At 46.2% G+C, this 23,133-nt stretch overlaps 1 protein-coding gene and 1 long non-coding RNA gene across 3 annotated transcripts in view; one reads left to right on the top strand and one right to left on the bottom strand.

The window, feature by feature from the left end:
* The window catches only part of LOC135823889 (uncharacterized), a 90,919-nt gene that overhangs the window by 26,435 nt on the left and 41,351 nt on the right, over nt 1–23,133 (top strand). The window lies entirely within an intron of this gene.
* LOC135823722 (uncharacterized) lies at nt 14,458–21,336 on the bottom strand. Its single transcript, XR_010554731.1, has 2 exons — nt 21,284–21,336; nt 14,458–14,886 (listed from the first exon to the last, which is right to left on the bottom strand). It is a non-coding gene; the product is annotated as an uncharacterized LOC135823722 (long non-coding RNA).

The raw sequence follows: 23,133 nt of genomic DNA, 5'->3' as shown, positions 1-23,133 counted from the left end.
CAGGGGGCGGGAATTAGATCAAGGCTGTCAAGTGCAGTACGATGTACAACAACGTAGAGGATCAGACTCAGGCTGTGTTTACATGAAGCGTTTCAACCCGGGTTGAGTTCGACCCGGGTCAGATTTCAACCCGCCATGTGCATAAAATGAATGGCGCGTTTACATGACGCATTGCGCTTGACCCGGGTTGAAATTTCGCCCCGGGTTGATTTCAACCCTCCCCCCAAGGGGAGGGTTGAAATGGGTAGGACTAAGGCTGTGTTTACATGAGAAATTTCAACCCGGGTCGAGTTCAGCCCGGGTTGAAAGTCTGTACGATAGACAAAAGAGGTGAGCGTTTACATGAAGACAGTTGACCCGGGTCAAATACTGATATGCCGCCAAAAGTCCACTTCTACAGTCCTGTATGGTCACGTGAATCCGTTCGCGCGAAATTTGCATCTGCAGTGCTGTTCAAACCTGGCGCGAGATACGCACAGAAGTACGTTTGTACGATTTTCTTGACCCGGGTTGATTTCAACCCTCCCCTTGGGGGGAGGGTTGAAATCAACCCGGGGCGAAATTTCAACCCGGGTCAAGCGCAGTGCGTCATGTAAACGCGCCATTCACTTTGTGCACATGGGGGGTTGAAATCTGACCCGGGTCGAACTCAACCCGGGTTGAAACGCTTCATGTAAACACAGCCTAAAGGGACAAGCCCAACTATTTTTGCAGTTTTCTGTCATAAAAAAAATAAACGTCACAGGCTGCTCTTCGCAGGTGTCCGCGTCGGAGCGGTCCGGGCGAGCGACCGCATCTCAGTGGGACACTTGTCCGTGGCCGTTGTACTGGAAATCTGTGTGGCAGAACCTTGCCATGCCAGAGGCTACACACACCCGGGTACCTATACCGGGATAGACAAATCCTTGGTGTTGCTCCTTTCATTTTTATTTGTTCTTGCTGAGAAAGAAACGTTGCTGCTTGGAAAGCTTTCTGTTCACTCCAGCGACTTTCCTCTAGTAACGTTGCTCACTGATAATGATCATAGCTCGTGATACCAATGGTGAAGAGAAGCTGGGTTTCTTGCCATTTGCTTGAACAAATAAGAGCTCCAAGTATTTTAGTTTTAGATTTCGATGTGCCAGACCTATCGTTACGAGATGCAGAGATGAGGAGCAAGGGAGGCGTTGGACTAATGCCAATAATGGTTTTATGGCCCAGACAACGCCAGCGATTTTCACTTGTCAAGAGGACAGTCAAGTTGGAGCAGGCAGATGACAGATTATTTGAGCATTTATAGCGGAGTGGGTGGTTTGCTAAAGAGAATCGTCTCAGTACCTCATGGTTACTAGTATCTGACAAATGCCTCTTATTGCTAGTCTGCATTAGAGCATAGCAGAATTGATCATGTCACAAGTAGTGTCAAGACTTGATGTCCTACGATTATACTCAGATCATGTTGTAACTTCACGGGAATATCCGTCCTGCCACTTTACGCTCTCCCAAAATTGCCTGCAGGAGTCACGTGCCTGTGCAAGGGACAATGCGTTTGCATTGCTTACGGATGCAAGCGGATGGAGTGTAGACCAGATGAGAAAAAGTGATCCGGATATTCAACTAGCTTGGACCGCCATTATAAATTTGCCTGATGCCTGGACTATCTGAACATTGCTCCAAACCAATCCACAGAAGCAATACCCACACAGGAATGATAAACCCATTCATCAGCTATCGAACCTTTCATCAAAACATAATGCAGTGCATGCCTACTACTACTCAAACGAGATCAACGGATGCCACATGCCACACAGATACAACGTGGAGGCTCAGTATTTTCAAGACCCCGTGCAGTCTAGACAACTAGAACAACGAGGTTTGCACCTAATGTCCCTCGATTTGCTTGCCGTATTTAGTACCTTGCAATTGAAGCAAGCCGTATCCGAGAACCGGTCACTGAGTTTGCAGTGTCGTCGTCGCGTGTATGTTGCCGTGGTGCTCTCTACCCTCCTGTACGGCGCCTCAACCTGGACAACCAAGGCTCCGGACCTACGACACCTCAACCTTTTCCACCATCAATGTGTCAGATCTATCGTTGGAGTGTCGCGACGGCAGCAATGGGAGACCCACGCAACGTCCTCAGCCCTTGCAAAGACCCTTGGAGTGCCTGAGGACATTGGTCACATCATACGGGAATGACGTTTGCGCTGGCTTGGACACGTGGCACGGAGGGAAGATCACCGGTTGCCGAAGTGTGTTCTCTTCGGTGAACTGCCTGCCCCGCGCGTGATCCACGCAAGAGGTGGAGGGACGTTGTTATGCATGACTTTGCGTCGGTTGAGCCACCGGTACCAACATGTGGATGGTACGATGCAGCCCAGAACCATCCGGAGTGGCGTGCCATTGCCCATCGACCACACAAGGCACCCTCTGCTGCTGGCTACGGTTGCGCCTGCGGCCGCATGTTCCGTCGAAGCGGCGACCTGAAACGCCATCAGTCATTCTGTCGTGGACTGGAGAAATAACAATGCGATATCATTGCTACGCAATGGGCAAGGTCAAGGTGTGTTTATGGTGGTACAGGTAATGCTATGTACGCCTCTTTGGTCGCTCACACATTATCCATTGCCGGCATTGGTTACACGTTATTATCAATTTGTTATGACCTTCGCTGGTCTGCACACCCACCCACTCTACTCTCTGAAGTTGAGACTTTCGTTTGCCATTTCATCCGGTAGTTTGACTCTCTGAGAATATCCCTGCTACATGTACATGTATAATATAATTTATACTTTACAATTATCCTTGTACGTGTCTATCTTCTTGACACCATGACTTTCTTTGAAGGTCTTGTAGCTATGAAATGTTATTTGCTGCAGGCCATGTGTGTGGTGTGGTGTGTGTGTGTGTGCATCCGTGAATGTCCCACGCTTGGCCCGTGGGTAAATATACAGTCATGTATATATTATGTGCCACACCAATTTCGCTATCTGTATAATATTATGCAGCACAGTGGCAGGCATAGAGAGAGAGAGACGTTTTAATGTCTCTGATGTGAATTCTTCACTACTACATAGTCTACATTGTACTTGTATGATCGAGCGTATGAGTATGTGTGTGTGTACTTGTATGATCGAGCGTACAAGTGTGTGTGTGTGTGTGGGTGTGCATTTGCAGATTTGGTGCTTCTCTTGCGACGGGCGTATACATGGTGTGTGTGGGTGCATCCGTGAATGCCCCACGTGTGCGTAAATATACAGTCATGTACGTGTTCTGTGCCATTCAATTTCACTAACTGTATATGCAGCACAGTGGCAGGCATAGAGAGAGAGAGAGAGAGAGAGAAAGAGAGATACGTTTTAATAATGTGTCTGAGGTGAATTCTTCACTACTACATGTACTTGTATGATCGAGCGTACGGATGTGTGTGTGTGTGCGTGTGAATGTCCCACGCATAGCCACGTGCGCGGTGCCACACAATTTCATTATGTGTAGAACAGCGGCTGGTAGAGAGATAGAGACAGACAGACAGACACAGAAAGACAGAAACGGAGGGATGCTGCGCATAAAGAGTGACAGACAGAGACACAGACTCAGAGAGAAAGAGACAAAGCACAGACTGAGGAGAAAACAGACAGAGACAGACAATCAGACACAGAAAGACCGAGACAGAAACAGAGGGCCGCACATAATGAATGACAAAAGGAGAGACAGACACAAAGACTCAGAGAGCCAGAGACAGAGGGTCCTTAGGGAGAGACAGTGAGAAAAAAACTGAGAAAGGGAGAGGCAGATCGAGAAGGAAGAAGACACAGAGACAGAAGAGAAGCAAACGGAGAAACAGCGACATAAGTACAGGGCCAAGAAGACAGACAAACATAGAGAGACAAGCATAGAGAGACAAGCAGAGACAGACCAAGACAGGGAGACAGCTGGAGAGTTACACAGACAAACACAGATAGGCAGACAGAAAGGCCGAGACGAAGATTCAGAGAAACACAGAGAGAGAGAGAGAGAGAGAGGGGGGGGGGGGGGGAGAGAAGAAGAGAAGAGAGAGAGACACGCGCACACACACACACAGAAACAGAGAGAGAAAACTGAGAAAGAAAGAGACAGAGAAAAGTGACCGAGTGAGGGACAAAGAGAGACACACAGAGAAAGACTGAAGAAGAGAAGCAGACAGAAAAACAGAGACAGACAGATGGAGACAGAGAAACAGAAAGGAAGACAGACAGACAGACAGATGGACAGACAGACAGATAGGGACAGGCACACGGACAGAACGAGATAGGCAGACAGCTAGAGAATGACAAAGACAGGCATACAGAAAAACCAAGACACAGACAGAGACACATAGACACAGAGAGAGAGAGAGAGGCAGACAGATAGATATTATTAATAGAATAGAGATACAGACAGACAGAGAAACATGTGGAGACACACAGATACGAGAGATTTCGTTCGTTGGATTTCTAATACTGAAGTAGTATAATACAAGTAGGTAGCAGCATAATGCACACAGATCTAGAGTGCTGAGAGTTGTCGAATGCGGCGAAAGCAGAGTGTAGTAGACACTACTGTACAGGAGTGAAGCAAAGCTGATTTGTTGTAATGCTGCCTGACTGCTTGCCTGTGTGCAATAATGAGGTGAACTCATAAAACAGTGAGCCGAAAAAATACGATTAAAAAGCCGATTCACAAACCAGGTAAAGACAGGAAGAGAAGGAAAGATATGTGCGCATATACCCTGCACCCGTGCACGCACACACACACACACACACAAACACAGAAGGGAGTTGATAGGTGGAGAATTGCGAAAACAGGGGACCCAGTGTGCCCTCAAGGAGATAAAGAGATAGAGATAGATAGAGAGATATTTTTGGCACAGTATATTCGGCCCTGGTTTAAATATGGCTTTGGAATTTATTTTTCATTGCAATCAGGTTCGGCCTCATTTCTCTGTGCTGTGCTAATGAGTCCACAAAGGACGAAACAGTTCTGTCCCCAGATTGGATAGAAAGATATAGATGAAGATAGAGAGAGAGAGAGAGAGAGAGAGAGAGAGAGAGAGGGGGGGGAGAGAGAGAGAGAGAGAGAGAGAGAGAGAGAGAGAGAGAGAGAGAGAGAGAGAGAGAGAGAGAGAGAGAGAGAGAGAGAGAGAGAGAGATAGGGAAAGAGAGAGACATAGGCAGCTGTCTTGGTCATTATCATCCGATGTATTCCGTGTGGCGTAGACCAGGTGTGCATTGAGAATCCTTTTACAAGGCATCGCAATAATTATAATTACGGAATCGGGCAGTAATGCGGTGCTAGTCTTGATATGTTTCACTCAGGTCATGTCTGATATCGTTGGCATAAGAGAAAATCAGTGGGTGTACATCCACTGCACTTGCAAACTTGCGTGTCTCTCTTGCGATGAATGCACATGGTACTTGGTGTCTGTGTCAATTGGCTCATTCTGTGGGCGAGTGGTCACTGCCTGAGTTCAATGTCGGAAAAGGTAAGTAGCTCTAGAGTGCAGTATAGAGAAAATTATGCCAAATACGCGGTCATTAGAAGAGACTATACCAGCAACTTCGACTCATATACTTCAATATCTAATTGGATCTGTATAGAAGACGCTGCTCAGTGGTATTGGAGTTGTGGTTGATCAACAGCGTATCTTTTAGGTACATGTGGCATCCATTGGTCTTGTGTGAGTGACACTAGGCATGAAACCGGACAACGTTGGTGAAAGGTTTCATTACCAAAGAACTTGATTGGTTTGCCATTTAGCTTCCTGTGTGGCGTCACATCGTTTCCGTGGACTGGTTTAGATTCTTGCCCACGTTTCCAGGAGTCCAGCCAATTAATAGCAGCCGAAGCTATTTGAATAGCCAGATTATGTCTTCTTATCTGCTCTGCACTCCATCCGCTTGCATCAGTAAGCAATGCAAACACGTTGTCCCCTGCACAGGCACGTGACTTCTGCAGGGAATTCCGGGAGAGCGTAAAGTGGCAGGACGAATTACCGTGAAGTTGCCACATGATCTGAGTACAATCGTAGCACATCAAGTCTTGACACTACTAGTACTTGTGACATGACCAATTCTGCTATGCTCTAATGCAGACTAGCAATAAGAGGCATTTGTCAGATACTAGTAACCATGAGGTACTGAGATGATTCTCTTCGGCAAGCCACCCACTCTGCAAAAAAATGCGCCAAAATTAATAATCTGTCATCTGCCTGCTCCAACTTGACTGTCCTCCTGACAAGTGAAAACCGCTGGCGTTGTCCGGCCATAAACACCATTATTGGCATCAATCCAACGCATTAATCCAACGCCTTCGTTGCTCCTCATCTCTGCAGCTCATACCAATAGGTCTGGCACGTCGAAAAACTAACATACTCGGAGCTACAAGCTACATTTTCAGAGACAGGGAGTTGCAAATGGCAAGAAACCCAGCTTCCCTTCACCTTTGGCATCACGAGCAATGACCATTTATCAGCCAGCAATGTTTTACTAGAGCAAAGGCGCTGGCGGGAACAGAAACAGCAACGTTTCTTTCTCAGCAAAAACAAATAAAAAGGAAAGGAACAAAAAAGGATCAACACCAGGGATTCGTCCATACCCGGTACCCAGGCCAGGTGTGTACTATACTACCCCTGGAAAGGCTCTCCCACAGATTGCAGTACAAAAGCCACGGCCAAGTGTCCCACTGAGGTGCGGTCGCTTGCCCGGACCGCTGGGACGCGGACACCTACGAAGAGCAGCCTGTGACGTTTATTTTTTATGACAGAAAATCCGCAAAAAACCCGGGTCAAGAAAATCGTACAAACGTACTTCTGTGCGTATCTCGCGCCAGGTTTGAACGGCACTGCAGATGCAAATTTCGCGCGAACGAATTCACGTGACCATACAGGACTGTAGAAGTGGACTTTTGGCGGCATATCAGTATTTGACCCGGCTCAACTGTCTTCATGTAAACGCTCACCTCTTTTGTCTATCGTACAGACTTTCAACCCGGGCTGAACTCGACCCGGGTTGAAATTTCTCATGTAAACACAGCCTTAATGTACTGAATTGTGCACATTTTGATCCTGGATTGGCAAGTATTGCGTACAGAAGTGCATGCGTCGGTTCAACATCGTATTTCGTTGTATACGGCGAAGTCGCTTCACAAGGAGAAAATCGACAGGGGGCGGGAATTAGAGAGGGGGCGGATCAACGGTACTTTACGGTACATCACACGTACAATGACAAGAGAATCTGATACAATGACGTAGACCAGGGTTACCAGCGTTACCAAGGGTACTAGGACTAAAGGGACCGTCACTTAATTTTTTGCTCACTACCCGCCAAATCTTTTCGTTTCACGTGTTAAGAGATGTCCGCGTACCTCGCTACCTAGCTAGTAGACGTACCTTTCACGTCAAGCAATCGGGTGGTGTCCATACTAAATCGATTATAGCAATAAAAACTGCTTTATGGCAGTTTTCTAAAAAAAGTTATTGTGTTCTAGTCTACGGACCCCGTCTAAAAAGTAAGAAATTAACGAAATGTGATAGCTGAAAATTAAAATTTCACACAAAACCTCACAATAATCACAACACTTGAAATGCTGCTTTCAACACTAAACTTGTACTGCACCAACAATTGGCAACATGCATGCATAGGAAAGAGGATCACGAGGGGAAAAGGTCTTCTGCATGTAGCTTTTCATTCTGTGTGTGATTATTGTGAGGTTTTGTGTGAAATTTTAATTTTCAGCTATCACATTTCGTTAATTTCTTACTTTTTAGACGGGGTCCGTAGACTAGAACACAATAACTTTTTTTAGAAAACTGCCATAAAGCAGTTTTTATTGCTATAATTTCTTTTGTTTTTTCTGTCACCAATCAATGGAATGCCCTTTCAATATGTAAATGATGGCCTTCACATCATATCAATACCATAATTATTATACGCATTGATTTGCAAGCCTTTTCTTGCAGAAAATGGCACTAGCATAATGCATGTTCTTCTGCGGGGAAACATGTGAGCAGTGGTAGTGATACTTTTTTTATACGGAGGTCATTCTGTGCATGTTGCTGTTGCAGAATTTCATGACTGTCATAAAATTGTCTTGCCTTTCAGATTTCTCCACCCTCGATCAGATTTATTTGAGAAATGTAGCCATGCGCCAGGTGCGTGTCGCAGATGTTTTTGTTGATTCTGTGTTTATAATGGTTAATAGTCATGGGTTATCGTGATAAGGTCATCCAGCATCATATTGAAACTGAAATCGTAATCCTGTTGATGTCGATACAACTTTTGGAAGTAGTTCAATGACTTCAAACTGTTAGTCCACGATTGTCTAAAACAACACAGCAAAGGAGGAACAATAAACATGTATTAAAATGTAAACGAATACATTGCTGAGTCCAAAACCTCGTTCCAACAACTACACTGATCCTGAGGAGAAAAGGGGCAAGGCTATGGTTGGAGGTACTGAGAGATAAACAAGGCACTCCACAATGATAAAATCTTACACATCTTTTGGTGAGTATGAATGATATCCAGTCGAACCTCTTTAGGACGAACACCAAGGGACCGATGGTATTTATTCTGTGAGCTTAACCTATTTTATAACCAGAGAATAAAGCATACTGTTGGGTAGACCAGAGTATCAGTTGTCTGATGATTGCCTAGCGGCATGAAACTCAGAGTTACAACCAACCTGAACGTCCTCCGCTGAGTCTGCTATGTTACCAGAGAATACAATTATATCTCCAATAAACATACGAATAGATTTCTTCTACAGCGAAAGATTCTAAGCCACACCGACTCATTGACTCGTCTCATATGAAACAATTGAGTCACTAGAGAGATTCTGCAAAACGAAAATGCGTACAAACTTTCGCTCTACATCATGAAGTGCGAAACTTCGCACCTTTGGACGCGAAACTTGCAGGGAACGCGAAATGAACTGTTGTAGGAAATTTCGTGAGATCGGGTCATGGCGTACGTGCACTTGGCCCGCGCAAACTACGAAAATGTGCAGAACGCAAAGTTCGTGCAAAAATTCGCACACACTTTCGCAAGGACTGTCGCGAAACTTCTTTCGAATTTTCGTTTTGCAGAACCTCTCTACTGAACCTTTCTTTAGCAACGTGACGGCAACTGAAACAGCAACAGAGAAAGTACGATACATGTACTTCACATTCTTACAGGTACTACAAACAGATTGCAGATCGTAATTCTTGCTTTGGCGGCACGAAACTTAATTTGGGGCAGTGCAATCTCGGCGGTACTCACAAATCAAACAGCCCAGACTTGAGTAAACAAATCCAATCATACAAGTACATGTACGAGATTTTCACGAGACGAGACTGCACCCATTGGCTTGTTTCGTATGAAACAAACAAGTTACTGAACCTCTCCACAATAGAGATTTCCCCTGATATGCGAATTTATTTTGCAAACTCGGTCAATTGGTACTTGAACCTTTCCCTCCAGATTGGGAACTGCCAACGATAGTATGCCACTGACCAGTGCCTTACTTGTAACGTACCAATGTACAATGAATATGAGTACAGTGGTCCCTCTATAATCCGGCACCATTTGTGCCACGGAAATCTGCTGGATTAGGGAGGGTGCTGGATTAACAAATCTGATTTACTGCTGCAATGTGCATGAAGAGGACATTTTGGCTACTGATAATTGTGCTGGTTTATCGAGGGTGCTAGTTTATAAAGTGCTGGATTAGAGAGGGACGACTGTATTTCGACAACACATCTAACATAAGCCTTACCGTCAAGAAGTTGAACTCGCGTTCTTCGCACACTGTAGACAAGGGCAAAGAGATAAAAATGGATCTAAATCCGAATAAAATCAGCACACGTTTCCCTAAATGAAAGGTGAACATAAGCAAATGAATCGAAGGAAACGGGTCAACTTAGAGATCACCTGTCATCGAGTATTCCGTAAAAGGAGGCCTCGCAGCTCGGCAGCAGAAAAGCAAAATTTAGGAAAGAGATCCTGTCAACTTTTCCATTATTTATTGCATTCCGCCCCAAAATCAGCACACTTTTCCTGAATGAAAGAGTCAACACAAGCAAATGAATCAAAGGCAACTGGTCAACTCACCTGTCATTGAGTTATATTCCGCGAAAGGAGGTCTCAGCAGCGCCGAAACGAAATAAGCCAGGCCATGAGACGAAATATCCGAAACAGCTCATGCAAGAAGCAGTTCCAAAGAAGGAAGTTCCTCGCGCATGCACATCCGAACACGGATCCGCGGACTGCATGCACTGAACACATGCACAATGTCTGCCGTGCACGTGCACAGCACACGGCTACCAAGCGTTGGTAGACCTAATACCGAGCACCTTACGTAGACACTTACGTAGCCTAAGTGAAATACCGAGCATCTTACGTAGAAACTTACGTAGCATAGCGATGTCGTTTTTTCTGCCATGTGAACACAATAATAGAAAAGCTGACAGGATCGCTTTTCTAAATGATGCCACACCAAAGGGTAACTGCGAATTAGTTTTGCCAATGTTTCTGTTCTTGGTAGGCATGGGTGGGTGATGCTAGTTATTTGCTGCGATAATGCTAAAGGCAATGCTCATAATATGAGGATATAATGCCCCATAATGCTCACACTGCTCCAAAATGCCAGTTTGAAAGTTGGAAAAGTCGGTTTAAGAAGGCCGTCTTGGATCAAGGCCAAAGCGTAGAAAAAGAAAAAACTTAAACAGCAGTGAGCATGTTGTCTGAAACAATCCACTGAGAAGGTTGATTTGCAACGTCAAGTCTCCGGACGGGTTCAGATGCACGATTTTCGGAACTGGACCTAGCCAGCTTCATGCATGACACCATTGTCGACCGGCAATTATGCTTGTAATGCCAATTTTGCATGCGAAATGGTGTTTTAATGCCAGCATTATGCCACCTGGAAAAAAGGGACTAAAATGCCAGCCATAATGCTAGCATTACCTAGTACCTGCCCATGCCAGCACCCTCGTGACGTTGCAGATACTGTATGTGGCTTGATTATTGTAATTGACGTTTATTTAGTGACTTTGGCAATTTTGAGTCGTGTCAAGAAGTCAGGTAGGATTCAGTACTAGGCAGTAGTGGAACGTGAGTGGTAGTCTTTGCCGATTTTGGAGGGTATCCTGGATTTAGTGTGCAGCACTGTGGAAATGGCTTGCTGTGGAGGTCCCAGCACTGGATGTTGTATCAAAGGTACGACCTCGTCGCACGTGCTAAACCTAAAAAAATTCAAAAATTGACTTCGGTCTGTGGGAGGGTGTGAGATAACACCCACTCGTGCCGTTGTTACAGATTCCAGGGCCATGTTGAGGGGCCCTATCCCACCACCGATGGCTGCTTCTGGACTTCTTTTAGGTTTGAATCCCGCGCACGGACAGAATGAGCAAGAAAATGTGAAAAAATTGTAAATGCATTTTTTTGGCTCCTGGGTGGCTCGCACACCATGGCACTATGCCGGAATTCTGAGTTATCCGGCCTGGAAAGCCTGTCAGTGAGGCGCAAGAACTTTTAAATCATGTCCGGAGGGCCAGCATACTGGCAGGAGTGTGTGGTGCAAATTTCACTCAAATCCAATGAGAGACACCAAAGTTACGGTCAATTGAATGCCATATTAAATTTACGACCAGTGTGCTACCTGAAAGCATGCACTGCCCAGTCTGCCCTGCGTCATCGGGGTCTCATTCTTCTTACAAGGTGTAATTATGTGCTGTGCACACGTCAGATCATCTGATAGGTATGCTATGAACTGTCTAGTCAATACCATGACAACTACACCATCAACCTCTCCATCACTCACTACCCTAGTCACCAGCACTATGTAGTCATGGTAACAAATACAATCAGTTGCTAAGCAACAGCTGGTCATTACGATCATCATCAACCATCACTCATGCTGCAGGTATTCAGGTCAGTGTGTCCAAGATCAACAGCAAGCCTTCATGCTCATAATTCCTGCATCTACAAACAGTCATGCTCTAATACCAAAGGTCAGCATTCATGCACTGAAACTCCCCAGCTGACAATCATGCTACCATTCTGCACACCCAATATTCATACTCCGAAACTGTGAAGTTAAAGTATGGCTTATCCGAAGGAGAATTGGGCACTGATTCCGATGAGCTATGTCTCGAGCCGATCAGAGAAGAGGAACTGTGTCAAATTTCATAAATAACACCTCCCATATTTGGAAATTGGCCTTGATGACGTGCGTACTGCTTAGCTGTCACCATGCTGTGCATGTTCAGCAGTGTAATTGAATGGAAGAAAACAATTACTTTGGTGTTTTGCAGCTCTGTTTCGGTCCCTGACGGTAACCAAATCTAGATGTAGGAATCTGTTGAGCAGGAGAGTGACACATGTCTTCCCGAAGGCTGTCCAGGCTGCAGTGGTGATGAAGAAGACACGATCATCACCCTGAGATCGATCGTAGCGAATTGGAAAACTCATGGTGAATTTGCTTCCACTCCAAGGCAATGTCGAGGTATGAAGGGTGCTTGTACTGCCTTCCAAAGTGAAGAGGAGATGAACATGGCTTTGCATAGCTGTTGTTCTATGCCAACTTACCTACTCTTGCTGGTACCGTAGTGGCATATTGCAAATTTCGTGGACGAACAACTCTAGTCACTAGTGGCTAGTGAGCAACACTAACAGGTGAGATTTTTCAATTCGACAAAAATTGTTTTTGTTTGAGAACTGACAGTGGCAGTCATTAGACTCAGTAGGTGTCTTTGCTGCTTCTTTCCCTTCATTGGTTCTGGTCGTCCAGGGTCATGTACAACTTCACTTTGGAAGGCAGTACAAGCACCCTTCATACCTCGACATTGCCTTGGAGTGGAAGCAAATTCACCATGAGTTTTCCAATTCGCTACGATCGATCTCGGGGTGATGATCGTGTCTTCTTCATCGCCACTGCAGCCTGGACAGCCTTCGGGAAGACATGTGTCACTCTCCTGCTCAACAGATTCCTACATCTAGATTTGGTTACCGTCAGGGACCGAAACAGAGCTGCAAAACACCAAAGTAATTGTTTTCTTCCATTGAATTACGCTGCTGAACATGCACAGCATTGTGACAGCTAAGCAGTACGCACGTCATCAAGGCCAATTTCCAAATATGGGAGGTGTTATTTATGAAATTTGACACAGTTCCTCTTCTCTGATCGGCTCGAGACATAGCTCATCGGAATCAGTGCCCAATTCTCCTTCGGATAAGCCATACTTATTTTTGGCGTTCAGTTTCCCTTTAACCGTCATTCTCCTACAAGTACATATAGTATATACAGAAGCCTTGCTTGGTAGTTAACATGTTTTTCGATTTTGACAGCATGTTACAAGGCGAGGACGCGTAGTGCTCCTGACTACAACCATAAACCGGTTGGCAGAGTCCCGGTCTTGCGACCATTTGAACCGTATTGGGAAAACCCAGGTTCGGACCCTCGTTACTCTACGGGTTGGTAGGATTTTTATAATTTTCGTTTTTTGTGTTGTAGAAGTCGTCGTGTTGCCGCCGTAGTATTGTTCACGTTGCTGCCGCTGCAGGGATCACGTCTGGAAGGATTTGTGATGTTATTTTCTTGTCTTCCTCTGTAATTAAATTATTTGTAATTTATATTTCTTTTTTCTTTTGTTCTTTTGTTCTTTTGTTCTTTTTCTTTTTTCTTGTCTTTTTCCAACTTCTGCCCATGGCGTCCTTCTCTCAGCTCGTCAGCTGTAACAGTCATAGCCTTGTAACATGCTGTCAAAATAGAAAGTACATATAGGTAGTTACACACAGGCAGAATTCTTGCTAGAGAACTGCGCAGTCGACAATCAAGCTGTTCTAGCCCCAGTCAACATATTATTAGTAAAGTAGCTTATACATTGTCTAAGCACTCATCAGACAGCATGATGTTAGACAACTGTGCATTATATATTATGCTCCGATACAGAGTCATCATTTCTGCTCCAATGCACACGCCACTAGCTGTACATCTAACATTCATGCTCCGATAATCACAACCAACATTCATACCGCCATACCCAAACTGCAAGCATCCATGCTCTGATATACGCACAGAAAACATTGCAGCTCCAAGCCTGCCTGCAAGCACTCCCATTGCAAGTCACACAGTCACTGTCCCCATCATATTCTACAGGCCACTGTAAGTGACAAAGACTGGCACAACACAATCATAATACATCAGTATACAATACACAGTCGTAGCCCCTGCCCACATCATGTCAGTGTCGTATCCGGTCGGCCCCGGGGTTAGACCCCAAGGCTGTGGTCGTCGACATGAACTAACTTACTTACTAAACCTTCACATTACAAGGCTGTGCAGTGGTGGCCACTTGGAGAGAGTCCACCAACAGAATTACTCTAACGCACGCACGCACATATACCTAGACATACTCTCTCACACACACGCAGGCATATACCGACACGTACACTCACACCAGCGTTCAGGTTGACTCACATCTTGAAAGGAGCTAACTTAGTTCAATAGACGATATTGAGAGCACAAGGCAAGACAGACGAAAGCCGAAGCTTCCGCCTGAAGGTGGAAGGCAAGAGAGAGAGAGAAAAGGAAGGTGATGGCAATAGTATCTAGTTGCGGCCATGGAAGTCCATGGCCACGAGATTGCTGGTCCCGCATGCAATAGCGTATCAAACCGTAGTAAATATCTGTACGAACTGTTGCATAAAGAGCGGGAGCCATGTGGGGAAATAACAGCGTATACCAAATAAGGAAGGCCCCAGGCCTTGTGTGAAGATATAAAATAAAGACGATTATGAACCCGTTTACGGGAGATAGATAAATAATTAGACACCTAAAATAAGGCATACTTGTCCCGTAGAGGCCTAAAAGGCACGTGTCAATAGTATGGATACGACATCAGGAGAAAAACTATATGAAAACATTAAAAGTCACACACACACACACACGCACACACACACACACACACACACACACCCACACACGCACACCCACACACCATTGGACCATTGGACGCCCATCGCCGGAGGCGATGATAGCGATGCTACAGCAGAAGCCATAGAAGCTTGTGCTGGGATTGCACCATTCAACAGCTTGCAAGGCTGAAGAATTGACCGCCACTATTCAGCCTGGTCTACACCACACAGCTATAAAGTGGCTATTTCTGGCCAGTGAATCCCTACTTTTGGTCTTTTATATTTTTTCCCGCACACACATCACACCACATACTCCGGCAAGCACTGGCTGTTGGTAACCACCCAGGAGAATGAAGGAAAAGTCAGGAAGAGTCTGAGAAAGAGAAGAAAGACGTGTGCACACACACACACACCATTGACCATTTGACGCCCATCGCCGGAAGCGATGATAGGGAAGCTACAGCAGAAGCCATAGCAACTTGTGCTGGGATTGTAGTTGTTGTTGTAGAAGTTTATTTAACGTCGCACCACAAACAGGCGATTTCGCCTCCTTTGATACATGTGGACGACAGAAGGAATGAGAGAGAGGGGGGGGGGGCAGAAGTATGGAGAGAGGAAGGGTAGAAATAAATAAGCAATCAACCTCAGGGCTACACCAAAGCAAAAACGGAATGGGAACATACTATATACAAAATAGCTTCATACATATATTGCAAAACACGTTTCCTATTCTTCAGTCCGCTATACCACAGAAACACACTAGCCGAAAAGCATTTAAACGGAGCCATGATGCGCTTTTAGCAGGGCACAGAACTGAAGGTGGCTGGGCTCGGAACGGAGATCAGGCGGGAGCTGGTTCCACAGGACTGCGCCGATGAACTGCATGGTCGCTCGACCCGCAGGACCGGGCCAAAATGGTACTCGAACGAGGTGATGTGCTGCTCCCCGAGTGCGGTCACCAGTAACTCTCACGAAGAAGCTGGTGAAGAGGGAGCTAGCTCGGGAGAACAGACAACGACGGACAAAGATGAGGAGCTTAATGTTAAACATGTCCTCCAGGGTGGTGAGGCGGAGCTGTTCAAAGATCGGGCTCGTGCGCGACCACGGTGGCAGACCGAAGAAGCCGCGGATAGCGCACTTCGTTAGACGTGTGAGGGGCTCCATGTTGCCAATTTGAAGTGACGGATAAAAGGCGTTGGAAGCGTACGACAACCTACCCTGGATCATCGACCTGTAAAACAGGATCTTTGACGCCAGGGTGAGGCTTCGGCGGCTCCGCCACAGCGCACCTACTGACTTCCGCACCTGCTGGATTGTGTGATTGACGTGAGGCTCCCAGGAGAGCTGCCCATCTACCATTACGCCCAGGTACCGCGCTTGTTCCACAACTGCAAGGGCTGCATTCCCACAGCGAATTCGAATGTTATCTGTGTCAGGGGCTGGGCCTCTTGGGGTAATCAACAGAGCTTGCGTTTTCTTTTGGTTCAGCATTAGCCCGCGGTCCTCCAACCACTGCGACAGGCCAGTGATGGCTGTGCTTAGAGAAGAGCACACTTGTTCGCAACTGCCCGAGGCTTCAATTGCAATGTCGTCTGCAAATTCCTGGTTTGTGACCTGCTGGGGCAAGCAGCATCGAAGGTTACGGATGTATAGTGTGAACAGGAGGGGGCCGAGGACGGATCCTTGCGGCACCCCTCGACTGCATGCGACGTATTCCGAGCAATTTCCGCCCACGACTACGCGTTGAAGCCGCTCACTCAGGTAACTAGTGAACCATATCTGGACAGTACCGCCGACCCCAATGTCGGATAGCTCCTGTGCCAAGATGGTGTGTTTGACACAGTCGAAAGCCTTCGACATATCCACGAATATCACACCTGTGAGTTTGCGCTCATACTTCGCTTTCAGCCAGCGATTGACAGCTAGCACAAGAGCGTCCTCCGTACTGTGGTTCTTCCTGTACGCGAACTGCGAGTCAGGGAGAATACTGTGATCGGTCAGAAAGGATGTAAGCTGAGCTTTGACGATCTTCTCGAGGAGGCGAGAAACGACTGGTAGTAGAGAAATAGGTCGATACGCAGTAGGCTGACAAGGGTCAAGGCCGCCACCTTTGAATAGCGGCGACACATTAGCAATTTTAAACTGACGGGGAACACACCCCTGACATAACGAAGTATTGAAAATGATGCTGAGCGAGGGAGCCAGTATTGATGCCGAGTTTCTAAGGACAATACCCGGCAAGTCATCATGTCCAGTTGCTTTTGACGCGTCAACGGACTGGAGAAGGGCCGTAATGTCCTCCGTCGAAACAGGCGCAAATTCCGTGAATGCTGGTGCTTCACGTTCGGCTGGTGCGTTGGCGCACAGCGCGTCTGGTCGTCCAGGGTCATGTACAACTTCGCCAAAGGTTCGGGAGAGGATTCCAACAGGTACTTGTGGTGGGCTTGAACTTTTCGCTCGTCCAGTCACCACGTTTATCGTATTCCAGAGCTTCCGTCCATCCTTTCCGGCCGACTGTAGGCGAGCTTGAAAATACTGATCCCTTAGCCTCCGATCTAGCTTGCGCGCGGCTGCGCGGAGAGTGCGGTGTTGCTCTCGCAGGCGGACATCGTTTGGAGAGCGTGAAAGAAGTCGGTGGGCCTTGTTTCGTTGACGCACAGCAGATACAAGTTCAGGACACAACCATGGGCAAGGTCGGCGCCTCGGCTTACGAGGAGGTTGTAAGGGGGCGTGACGATCTAGAGCAGTAAAAACCTTTGCGTACCATTCGCTTATCATTGCATCAACATCATTCGACTTGCTGAAAATCTCAAGATTGCAGTCCTGCAAGTCAGCGTTAAAATGCTCCCAATTTATCCTCCACACTCGCCTCTTTCGAGATGCGACTCGTTCGGACTGCCGGGTGGCGACGATAATGTTGGCCACAAATGCGTAGTGGTCGCTGATGTCACACTTGATGACCGTGCATGTTCCAACTAGAGAGTTAGGGGCGAGGAGCAGATCTATTAGGGTGGAAGTTGATGCCGTTACTCTTGTCGGTGTCCGGATGTGGTTTTCCAGATCAAACCGCTGGAGCATGGTGTGCATCCGGCTGTGTCCCGAGCACATGTCCACATTGAAGTCACCAATGGCGACCACGCGGTTGTTTCGTCGCAAGGTTAGATTGTTCAGACTGATTTCTAGGTCTTGCCATACTGCAGCAGTAGTGGAAGGCGGAAGGTAGAACGTAGCCAGGGTGATGGGTTCACCGGATTCTGTCTTCAAGGTGAGTATCAGATTTTCGATTGTGTCACTCTCGAGTTCAGCGTGTCTGGAAACAGCCAGGGTATCTCGACTGTATACAGCTATACCGCCACCAGGTCTGTGCCCGCGATCGCGCCTAAAGAGTCTATAATGAGGTATATGAATGGATGAGTCAGAAATCGAACAATCAAGCCAAGTTTCAGCAATGCCGAAGATATCTACATTGTGGTAGTTTATGAAGTTTTGGATTTCGCCTAACTTCTTTCTAAGGCTGCATACATTCAGAAAAGCAAGTTTACAAGACTTCTGTCGACCGACAGTAGCTCTATGTAATTGTGGATTCATTTAATAGATCTATAAGGAAGAACTACATCTAGAAACTAATCCAAAACCTAAAACAAAAATACACAGGCAGTTCAAGCATACTATTTCAAGGTGCAGTTCACTGCACCACTTCATGACGGCTCCTACCGCGGCCGTCGTCACCCTCACACTCTTCCTCCCAGTCCGACCCGGTACCATAGAAGTCGTCTGTCTTGGTGGTCGGGCAGACAGCCTTCGCGGACAAGTCGGCACTGGATGATGCGTCACTCCTGGCTCCTCGCTTACGCTTCCTCTCCATGGAGTGCTCCAGCGCACTAAAGCGGTTCGCGACAGAGGGAAAAGCGGAGGCGGTTTGTTGCAAGATTATTGGAGAAAAAGTAGAACACTTTCCACCTGCGACGTGCCAATCTTGCACCGGGGTAGGGACAGAAGATCCAGGAGCTGGAGTGGAAGTTACAGCTGCTTCAGTACCGGTTACATGTACTGCATTTGTACTGGACGCAAGGCTATTGTTGTGTTGCACGTGGTCGTTAGAAGATGCAGCCACAAAAGGTTTCTGGGGAGTTGTGTTGTCTCCTTTACCACCGGGTTCAGTTACGTTTCCCGCGGCAGGTGGGACTGGTACGGCTGTGTCATGGTGTTCTGAAGCTCGTACTGTCACTACCTCAGGTACCTGGATGACGTCCTCCGTGCTTGGGCCCGCAGTAGCACTGGCCATACTCAGCGTGGATGTAGGTTGCTGTGCTTTTGTGCGTGTAGTGGGTATGCTAGATACACTGTCACCGTGCTGGGATGTGTTGGAGTTCACTTCAGAGTTTGAACCTACGCAATTCGTACGGGTACTCCCACGTTCGCAGGTCAACTGAGGTACAGAATCTGAAGGTTCAGAACTAGAGTTACTGTTAGTACGACTTGAACTTTCAGGCTCTCTGCCCGCCCTTGGGCTGTGTTTACATGAGAAATTTCAACCCGGGTCGAGTTCAGCCCGGGTTAAAAGTCTGTACGATAGACAAAAGAGGTAAGCGTTTACATGAAAACAGTTGACCCGGGTCAAATACTGATATGCCGCCAAAAGTCCACTTCTACAGTCCTGTATGGTCACGTGAATCCGTTCGCGCGAAATTGCATCTGCAGTGCTGTTCAAACCTGGCGCGAGATACGCACAGAAGTACGTTTGTACGATTTTCTTGACCCGGGTTGGTTTCAACCCTCCCCTTGGGGGGAGGGTTGAAATCAACCCGGGGCGAAATTTCAACCCGGGTCAAGCGCAATGCGTCATGTAAACGCGCCATTCACTTTGTGCACATGGCGGGTTGAAATCTGACCCGGGTCGAACTCAACCCGGGTTGAAACGCTTCATGTAAACACAGCCTTACTTTACACTCTCGTGCTTCATGACCCGTTGTGCCACAGCGCCAGCACGTCTGGGTCTGCCCCCTGTGCCACACCCGCAACTTTCTCTTCCCAACGGTCACACACGACGTCGACGGTACGGGTTTAGACAGTACGATATTGACGTACCTGATTCCTGTCTTGAAGGACGTGCCTTCGAAGCTGATCTTGCCGTGTGATGGCGGACCAATGAGCTTGCCGAAAACCGACAAAGATGCCGAAAGTGGGCCATCAGGCATTCCGACAGGGCAACCAAACACATGGAGCTGAGTGGAGCCCTCGTCGGGGAGATGCAGTTCCAACTGCTCACCTCGTATGCAAAGTCCCTTGCTCAAAACCGTCTCGCGCTGAGCTCTACTTGAAAGTGTGACTTGGCACCAACCAGGTTTCCCATGCAGATCAATCTGCTTGACAGACTCTTTCACGTTTAAGGAATTGCCAGACAGTTCCTGCAGTATAAACTTATGGTCAGAAGGCCAATCTTTCGATACTTTGAAAGAAAACATGGATGGAGCAGGAGCTCCAAAATTTGCTCCTGCCTCCATCGCGTACGGTCTCGATTGATTGCACCATTCAACAGCTAAAACACACCACACACACACACACACGCAAACACACACACACACACAATGACACAAACCTCCCCACTTACACACGCACGCACACTCCCTTCCCCTCAAACACACACTCACGCACCCCCCCCCCAAACACGCACCCCCCCCCCCCCACACACACACTCACACCCACCCATACACACACACACATGCACCCCCCACCCATATACACACACATGCATGCACACATGCTTACACTTGCTCACTGCCATAACTGGTCACGTGGGTCTCCTCTTGGGAGAGGGGAGAGAGACTCAAAAGGAATCTTGGAAAGATCACTCAATTGGCTATTGAACCGCGCAACGGCCCACACCTCCTAAAATCCCCAAAGCTCTGGGTGGACTTTTGAAATGATCCCACTTATGGGCTCACCACATCTCAGTAAGTGGGTGAGGACAAGGTGTAGAAAAAGGGATTGACGGCATCAGGGTATACGTCCCGGGATCCAACTGCAGTTACCCCTGCCTCCGGTGAAGGTAATAATTGCTACTAGTGTGGGTGGCTAAATCAGACTGGATCCGATAATTCTAAGTTTCACTAGCACCATTGATTACACAAGAGTTGCTCTAGCCAGAAGTAGTCCATGGTTAACAGGTATGTATACTTCAAATAGAAAGTATATGAACCCTGAAACCAACACAGGTGACAGGTACAACAATACACTTTCAAGCAGCCGAGCCCATTGGCAACAGACCCAACACTATCTGGCATAAGTGTACCCACCAACCGAACTAGCTGACACAAATACATACACACACAGATTAGTTGTACTTTCTAGCCATGTATAGAAACACGGACAAAAAGAAAATGTTCTCTTACCGGTAGATTCGATTCCAGGATTGCATACATGTACATCATTATCCTAATCACCCATTCCTACTCTGCTCTGTTTGCGTATAGCATCATGTGGATGAATGTCTGGTGATATGCACATAGCTAACTGCTACATCACACTCATAACGTATTATAGCAATAAAAACTGCTTCATGGCAGTTTTCTAAAAAAGGTTATTGAGTTCTAGTCCATGGACCACGTCTAAAAAGTAAGACATTAACGAAATGTGAAAGCCCAAAATTAAAATTTCACACAAAACCTCACAATAATCACAACACTTGAAATGCTGCTTTCAACACTAAACTTGTACTGCACCAACAATTGGCAACATGCATGTCATGCATGCATAGGAAAGAGGATCATGAGGGGAAAAGGTCTTCTACATGTAGCTTTTCATTCTGGGTGTGATTATTGTGAGGTTTTGTGTGAAATTTTAATTTTCGGCTTTCACATTTCGTTAATGTCTTACTTTTTAGACGTGGTCCATGGACTAGAACTCAATAACCTTTTTTAGAAAACTGCCATGAAGCAGTTTTTATTGCTATAATTTCTTTTGTTTTTTCTGTCACCAATCAATGGAATGACCTATACTATATCAATATGTAAATTTAAACTAATTAATGATGGCCTTCACATCATATCAAGACTCTTGTACAGATTATCGCCCATTTGTTCGTTCATGCTTAACCTTTCTAGGGGCTCCCGTAAGAAGACCATAGGTCTGTGGGAAACACCCTAGTAAAATAAATAAAATAATAAATTATATAATAATAATAGAGTACTTAAACGGTTTATGTACTCTTGATCATATCAATACCGTATTATACGCCTTGATGTGCAAGCCTTTTCTTGCAGAAAATGGCATAGCATGTTCTTCTACGGGGAAACATGTGAGTACGTAGTGGTGGACCGCGGTGATACTTTTTTTATACGGAGGTCATTCTGTGCATGTTGCTGTAGCAGAATTTCAGGACTGTCATAAAATCGTCTTGCCTTTCATATATTTCAGATTTCCCCACCCTCGATCAGATTTATTTGAGAAATGTAACCAGGTGCGTGTCGCAGATGTTTTTTGTTGATTCTGTGTTTTAAATGGTTTATAATCATGGGTTTTCGTGATAAGGTCATCCTGCATCATATTGCACTGAAATCGTAATCCTGTTGATGTCGATAGAACTTTTGGAAGTAGTTCAATGACTTCAAACTGTTAGTCCACGATATTCTAAAACAACACAGCAAAGGAGGAACAATAAACATGTATTAAAATGTAAACAAAATACATTGCTGAGTCCGACACCTCGTTCCAACAACTACACTGATCCTGAGGATAAAAGGGGCAAGGCTATGGTTGGAGGTACTGAGAGATAAACAAGGCACTCCATAATAATAAAATCTTACACATCTTTTGGTGAGTTTGAATGATATCCAGTCGAACCTCTTTAGGACGAACACCAAGGGACCGATGGTATTAACTCTGTGAGTTTGTCTTAACCTATTTATAACCAGTGAATACAATTATTTCTCCAATAGACATACGAATAGATTTCTTCTACAGCGAAAGATTCTAAGCCACCCCAACTCATTGACTCGTCTCGTATGAAACAAATGAGTCGTAGAGAGGTTCTGCAAAACGAAAATGCGTACAAACTTTCGTTCTACTTCATGAAGTGCGAAACTTCGCACGAACTTTCGCAACTTTGGACACGAAACTTGCAGGGAACGCGAAATTAACTATCGTAGGAAAATTCGTGAGATCGGGTCATGGCGTACGTGCACTTGGCCCGCGCAAACTACGAAAATGTGCAGAACCTCTCTACTGAACCTTTCTTTAGAAA

Source organism: Sycon ciliatum, chromosome 8 (genome assembly GCF_964019385.1).
Source record: "Sycon ciliatum chromosome 8, ocSycCili1.1, whole genome shotgun sequence".
NCBI classification, from domain to species: domain Eukaryota; kingdom Metazoa; phylum Porifera; class Calcarea; order Leucosolenida; family Sycettidae; genus Sycon; species Sycon ciliatum.
This window is presented reverse-complemented; position numbering and strand designations above follow the sequence as displayed.